Genomic DNA, 7466 nt, shown 5'->3' on the forward strand with positions numbered 1-7466 from the left:
CAAAATCAAACAACACACTCCCACCCCCCAGGAAAAAAAAAAAAGCCCTAGAAGATATTTAGAAAGCTTGGGGAACTGAGGAACACTGTTTCAGGGAAGCAGAGGAAATAAAATCCAGTAGGGTAAAGTGTGAATGGCTAGTAATGAAGTAGAGGGAAAATACAGAAAACTCTTTAATATACTTAGCTATAAAGTGGGGGGTGGGGGGGAGATGAAAAATAGCAGCTACAGAGGCCTAGGGTTTTTTTGGAAAGGATTTTTTGTTTGTTTGTGGTTTTTTGGTTTGTTTTAAGGATCAGAAAATATGAAGATATTTCAATACCAACTGGAAAGTACAAAGAGAGATGATAGAGTTAGAGATAGAAACAGAGAGGAAGATGGTGATAAAGGGAGAGAGAAAGAAAGGGGAGAGGATCTTATCTTCTGAAATGGCAGAAAAGCAAGTAAATTCTAACGTCAAGGCACATGACATAGAAGAAAATGGTCACAAAACTAAGAAATGTGTCTAAAATAATCTCTATATTTTCTGTGAAATATACAGTCCTAGAAGCCATGATCTTGATAAGCAGGATTAGACTCATGGAGAAGAGTGGTACATTTTAACAGCTAATATTAGCAGTAAGAAAGACAGAGATGGGCAAAGAAAGAAGAGTGGGAAGTAGGAAAGGGCATTTGTACTGTGAAAATCCTTCTCCCACTCCTGCCCCCACTCTTCCAGAGCCCTACCATAGAGGCAGTTACTGTCATTAATTTCTTGTGTATTTTTTCCAGACGTTTTCTGTACCAATACCTGTATTTATCCGGCTTCACTTTTTTAGTGCAATGGAGCACACTATACCCAACATATACCTTGTTCTGGATAACTTACATGCACATAGGTTATCTTACTACTCCCCAAATCCCTGATGTAGTACCATCATTAACTCCTCCCTGTCCACCCTTAAATAAGATGACATTTTCGAGATGGTAATTGTCTTCCTCAAGGTCCATAGCTGGTAAGCAAATAGTTAAATGGGAAAATGGACTTCACCTTTATACCCATATAGTGGATCTGCTATTAAATCTGCAACCATTCTCCACCAGAAGTTAAATTCAGGAGAAAAATACACTTGGAAATTTAACATCAAAATGAGTGACTTGAATGTTCCAACTCTGCTGCAGTCATCATGGAATGTCCTAGTGCTGTGTTCTAGTACCACTTTGAAATTGTCTCAAATACCAATTGATAGATACAATCAGAAGGTTCTAGTTATATATGGATATCAAGAGCTACTTATCTTCAGAAAGGTAACTTTTTTATGTCTCTTTCTAAATATCTGTCTCTCATTTAGTCTGAGACACCATGGCCCTGCTTGTTAATTTTAGATCACAATCTCCCTCCAATTTACATAATTTATCTTTCTACCCTACTTATCTACCCAAACAGACCAATGCCCCTTCTTAAACAGCTGTGAGCTCAATCTCCTGTTTCCAAACTTGTTTCTTTCACTTACATCTAATCATAACAAAGCCTCATTGGATAGTTTCTTCATCTTTCCAAACTTAGCCTAATTAATTTATACATTCAACAAGTACACACCAAGTGCTTGTTACTGTACAGAATATGTCTTCCCAGAAGTTTTGATGGAACACCAGATAGGCAAAGGATCTGTCTCAGTGTGGAAAGAAGATGATAAGCAATAAATATATTACCTAGAGATTGTTTTGGATTCTAAGAAAGAAACAAGGGGCTGCAGTAGGGCATTATAGGAGTGACCCATTTTGGTAGAGAGATTGTGTTAGAGTTAATACCTCAAAGAAGCCATCTCTGTGGAAAGCAGGGGAAAGATGTTCCAGACAGCTGAAAAACAAGAACTATGACCCCGACATAGGAGAAAGGCTTGGCCCTCCTGGAAATTGACAAAAGGCCATTGTCACTGGTCTATGATAAGGAAGGAGGTAGGAGAGTGACATAAAGAGACAAGGTTGGAGGGAGGCAGGCAGGCTCAGATCATGAAGGCTTTGTAAGTCAAGGTTATTGAACTTAACACTAACAAGGACAGTGGGGAATGATTCCAAGGTTTAAAGCAGGACAGAAGGGAGATTTTTAAAAATATCTCTTTTTTATTTTTAAACAATTAACTTAGCTACTTTCTAAAGAATGTATCAGAGGAGCCAAGTAAGAACTGAGGAATCTGATGAGAGGTATGTGTGATAGTCTGCATGATAGATGATGGCAGCTGAAGCAGGGTGGTGACTGTGAAGATGGGGTGGCATCAAGAGGACTTGATAAAGTGAATATGGTAGGTGCCAAGGATGACCGTCAGTTTCCATCCTTGGAAACCACATGAATAGCAATAAAGTCAATAAAGCCAATAAATTTTGTAGCTTGCTTTTAGAGTATAAAGCAGTGAGTCCAGTAGGCAGACACACCACTTTGGGCACTCAGCTTGTTGGACAGGTGTCTCCTTTGATTGAGGTGCAGGCTGATGCAGCAACACTGCTCCAGGGTGTATAGTCTATTAAGGGATGTACAGGTTGGATTTCAGATCCTCTTCCCTTCTGCACGGCACTATTCTGAGGAGGAGACTGGGAAGTTCCATTTTGGCCATATAAAAGTTTGAGTTGTTGTCCAGGGAATTACCTAATAGGTGATGTCAAATAAGAATATGGATATACCTAGGGAGATAAGGGGAGAGCTGAAGACTGCAGTGAACAGAAGCTGGGGCTGTTAGCATTCAGAAGATATTAAAACTGATAAGAACAAATGAGATCGGGCCGCGCCTGTGGCTCAGCGGGTAGGGCGCCGGCCCCACATGCCGAGGGTGGTGGGTTCAAACCCGGCCCCGGCCAAACTGCAACAAAAAAATAGCCGGGCGTTGTGGCGGGCGCCTGTAATCCCAGCTACTTGGGAGGCTGAGGCAAGAGAATCGCCTAAGCCTAGGAGTTGGAGGTTGCTGTGAGCTGTGCGACGCCACGGCACTCTACCAAGGGTGATAAAGTGAGACTCTGTCTCTACAAAAAAAAAAAAAAAAAACAAACAAAAAAAGAACAAATGAGATCAATCTAAAGAGGGAAAGAGAACACCCAAGGTGGACACCCAAGGGCCCTTAAACATAGAGCTCAGATGCAAGAGAAACACCACCAGCAGAGACTGAGAAGGAAGGGCCAGTGAGGTATAAGCAGACATAGGAAGTGGAACGGTCCAAAATCCTAGAGAGGAGGGTTTCAAGTAGAAGGCAGGGTCAACTGTGTCAAATGTTGTGAAATGCTGAGTTTGCTGAACCAAATAGCATCTATTAGATTTGATACCAAGGAAGTTGCTAGTGACTTTTGTCAGACTGGATTCAGTAGACTGCTGAGGACAAGAGGAAGGCGAAAGGAAATAGAAAAGTAAATGGGTGAGGAAAAGAGCTACCATGTGAGGAATGCCTCAGAAATTTTGTCCTGCAGAACACCAGCGAAATGGACGCAGCAGCTGAAACAGCAGGTGGAACTAATAAGAGTGCTTCTTATCAGGACTGGAGTGACCAGATTATGTCTGTATCCCATGTACCTTACTCCAGGAAGGCTGATGTGCCACTCTGAGTCTAGTTGGGCACATGCCCTATCTGCTTTCTGTGCAACTCAAGCATACTTGTGTCCAAGACGTGCTGCACTGTGTTGTGGCTGTTTTGAATGGACCAACGTTCTTAGGCCTCTGTCTGACACTTAGCATCCTCTCCTGGGAGTGGCCAAGGGGGTAAGCTTCCACTTACTACTGAGCTCATTCACATTTATGGAGATTCTAGGACACGCATCTTTAAAGAAATCCCTGCATCGGTTCATTTATCTGAAATAGACTGACATGCTCCCACTCCCCATCCTCCTCCAATGCATGTATTTAGTTTGATATTTGACTTGCTGTGAAAATGAAAAACAACCTTTTGGAAATTGTTCTTTAAAAGAGAAAAAACTGCTCTGGCTGAAGGCGACACTGTTGGCACATATCCTGAGCAACAAGTGCTACTGGAGGTGTTCAGCAGGCACAGGATGTGGTTACAAAGAGCAAGTCTGTCCCTGTCTAGACCTGAACAAGTGTGTGTGCTTTTAATTCCAGAAATTAAACACTCAGAGTTTTCACATGTTACTTCTTAACCAATTTTCTTAGCTGGACAATGGGCCCTGTCCTGACCTTTTATGTGATTTGTGTGTTCTCAGCAACAGTATCTTGGCAGGGCCCTGCCAGGAAGCCAGGCATCCACATAGCCCTTCATTTGTTTCCAGGTCACACAGAGTAAGGACATGGGGTGAGTCTGGCCTCCTCCCAGTTGTGTATACTTGCTGTCACAGTACGCTGGTGGCCCAACAGTGATTTCAGAAGGAAGGGCCGCCTCTCAGCTCTGAGGAAATGGCATTAAACAAATAAACTGCTCCCAGGCCCCTGGGCGAGCTCATGGTGTCAGCTTACTGCTCCAACAGCTAATTCTTCTGTCCTCTCTTGCCATGGACTGACAAGATGAACGTCAGAAGCAGGTGGGAGAAGATGTGGCAGCAGAGGGGCCGCGTGCTGACAAGGAGGGTGTGAGAGAGCAGCAAGGACCTCTCCATCCTCGGGGTTTCAATTAGATGACTTCCTTCTCTGGGGCTAAAGACAGGTCAGGAGGGATAAAATTATCAACTCAGGAAAGAGAAGATGTTTATAGCTTCTGCTACTTTTACAAAAATAGATGAAAGGAAAGGTTGTTTTTTCCACCCTTACAGCCTGTGAACTTCCTTAGCCTTGTGCATAACTTGCTTATTTTTCCAGAAATAGGAGAGTTGTCGGTGGTGAGTGCATTGTACATAGTGCCTATAAGGCAAAACGCTCCGGCTTAGACAGATGTTTTCCTTACGCTTCTCCCTCTTTCTTCTTTTCTTTCTTTTCTTTTCTCCTTTCTCTCTCTCTCCCTTTCTTTTCTCTTCATGAGTTATAATTTGCAAAACATAAATACACTTGAATATGAACAGGATTCAATAATCTTCACACATTTATAAAGTTGTACAACCATCAGCATAATCTAATTTTAAAACATTTCCATCACCCCAAACAGCTCTATGAGCAACCACTTTTCAATCCCAGCTCCAGGTGACCTCTGCTCTGCTTCTTGTCTCTATGGATTTAACCTTCACTGAACATTTTGTAAAAATGGGATCATATATATCTTGTTTGTTTGTGTCTGGCTTCTTTCACTTAGCCTAATGTTAAATTTCATCCATGTTGTAGCACATGTGAGTACTTTTCTTTTTATTGGTGAATAGTATTCCTTTGTATAGATATACCACATTTGTTTATCCATTCATCTGTTAATTGACATTTGAATCGATTACACTTTTTGACTAGCAAGATCAGTGCTGCTGTGTACATGTGTGTTAGTATTTGTGGGGAACATATGTTTCATTTTTCTCTGTAGATCTGTAGGAGTGGAATTGCTGGGTCATATGGTCAATTTAGTCTAGCATTTTAGAAACTGACAAATCTATTTTCCAAAGTGGCTGCACATCCTTCCATTTTCATCAGGAATGGATGAGAGTTTATCCACATGTTCATCAATGTTTGCTATTCTCTGTCTTTTGGATTGCCACCAGCCCAGTGGAGTGAAATGATACCCCAACTCTCCTGGTAGGAGTCAGGCTAAAGTAACTGAGTTTCTGGTTCTGTGTGGCAGAGAGACATGCTGAGATAAAAGGACCAAACAAAATAACGAGAGTGTACTACCTAAAATGACGTTGTGGCTGCAGTATGAAAGGAGAAACATGTTGTAAAAGAAGTCTGGTTCTGTGTGGCAGAGAGACATGCTGAGATAAAAGGACCAAACAAAATAACGAGAGTGTACTACCTAAAATGACGTTGTGGCTGCAGTATGAAAGGAGAAACATGTTGTAAAAGAAGTATTCATTTTAAAAATCACTAGTAATGAACAATTCATTGTATACTGTTGTTATTCTCCTAAGAAAAGGGAGAGGAATCAGTCTATGACATCTTGCTCCTGTTTCCATACAGCAAACACTCCTTATCTCCCATTCTAACAATACCATGTGCCCATTTATGTCTTTCAGAACATCTGTATGTAGAGCTGAGATGTATACTATGTCCATCACCTGGTTTGTCACCAGAACACAGTAAGTGGAATATATGTGAGGTTTTCTTTATACTGGTTGTAGTAAGTGCATATAATAACCACGCGGTGATCCTCTGGTCCCAGGAAACACTTCAGAGCTGTTGTAAACTAAGAAGCTGGTCAAACTGGAATAATTCTTATTTCTGTTTTTCTGCATACTTACAATTTTCCCCCAATGAATATGATATGCATCTTGGCGCACTAATAAGCCTTAGGGTGCTTTGATCATTTTCGAACACTGATGCAGTTCTTAATATTTTATTTATTTTTTTTATCTTTTTAAATTTTTACATATACATGTGTTTATTAGGTTTCCATTTTTTTGCCTTCACAAAATTAAAAAGGCTTAAAATTTAATAACAATAACAATGTTTAAGATAAGGACTAGAAACAAAAACCTCGTAAAGAACGAATGAACATAAATACATTCAGAAAAGGAATCGGACAATTGGTACATCGAAATATTAGGCAAAACAATAATAATATTGCAAAGAAAGTAACATTCACATTGTCAAATAAGAGTATGCTTATTATAGAATGCTTCTCGGCCTTTTGGCTAAGATCATGTGTAGTATCTGTTCTTATCAGTTCTTAATATTTTAAATAATTTTTATTAAGCAAAGCACTACTAATTTTCAGAGAGCTACATCTGCTTTGCTTATATACGTAGGTTTTCATGAAGTTATTTAAAACTCTGTCCGCAGTTTTTAGTAAATTGTTTGAAAACTCATTGGTTAAAAATAAATACTTTTCACCAGTAGTTCACACAGTTTGAACATTTGTGACTTCTAGAGTAGTTTTACCATTTTAAAATTGATTAGCTTTAGAAAATTATAAATTATAAATTTATTTATGTCTACTGCTATTTACCATCTAGCAATACCCTAAATTCTTATTTCAAATATATTTAAAAAAAATTTTTTTTATTTTTCCTGCACAAAAGGAAAAATACAATTTCTAAGAGGGATGAAGACCTGACCATTTTTACTGTGGTTCTTGATGAATATAACTGAAAAGAGATACAAATTGCAATTGTTTTCCTAATGTTGGAGAGCGAAACCTAGAAAAATGCTACCTTAAGGTGCAATTAAATGAATTATAGTATATTCATTTAATAGAATTTCACTCTTTAATCACTTTTGAACAAGAGCAAAGTTGTCATGTATAAATATAAAAAGTTGTCCCCATTATTTTAGAAGTATAAAAGCAAGTCACAGAGCGGTATGTGCAGTCTGATTTTATTTGCATGCAAGTGGTATGAGCCTATGTATCTTTGCCTATGGAGAAGGACTGTTTGGAGGTGTATCCACCTGTTTACAGCAGCAATCCTGGGGCTGCTTCATTATA

The 7466-nt window shown here is 39.6% G+C and overlaps 1 pseudogene; it reads left to right on the top strand.

Annotated features, from left to right (window-relative positions):
* The first annotated feature begins 6655 nt into the window (after window positions 1-6655).
* LOC128586831 (uncharacterized) lies at window positions 6656-6773 on the top strand (annotated as a pseudogene).
* The last annotated feature ends 693 nt before the right edge of the window (window positions 6774-7466 follow it).

This window comes from Nycticebus coucang, chromosome 5 (genome assembly GCF_027406575.1).
Source record: "Nycticebus coucang isolate mNycCou1 chromosome 5, mNycCou1.pri, whole genome shotgun sequence".
Classification (NCBI taxonomy): Eukaryota; Metazoa; Chordata; class Mammalia; order Primates; family Lorisidae; genus Nycticebus; species Nycticebus coucang.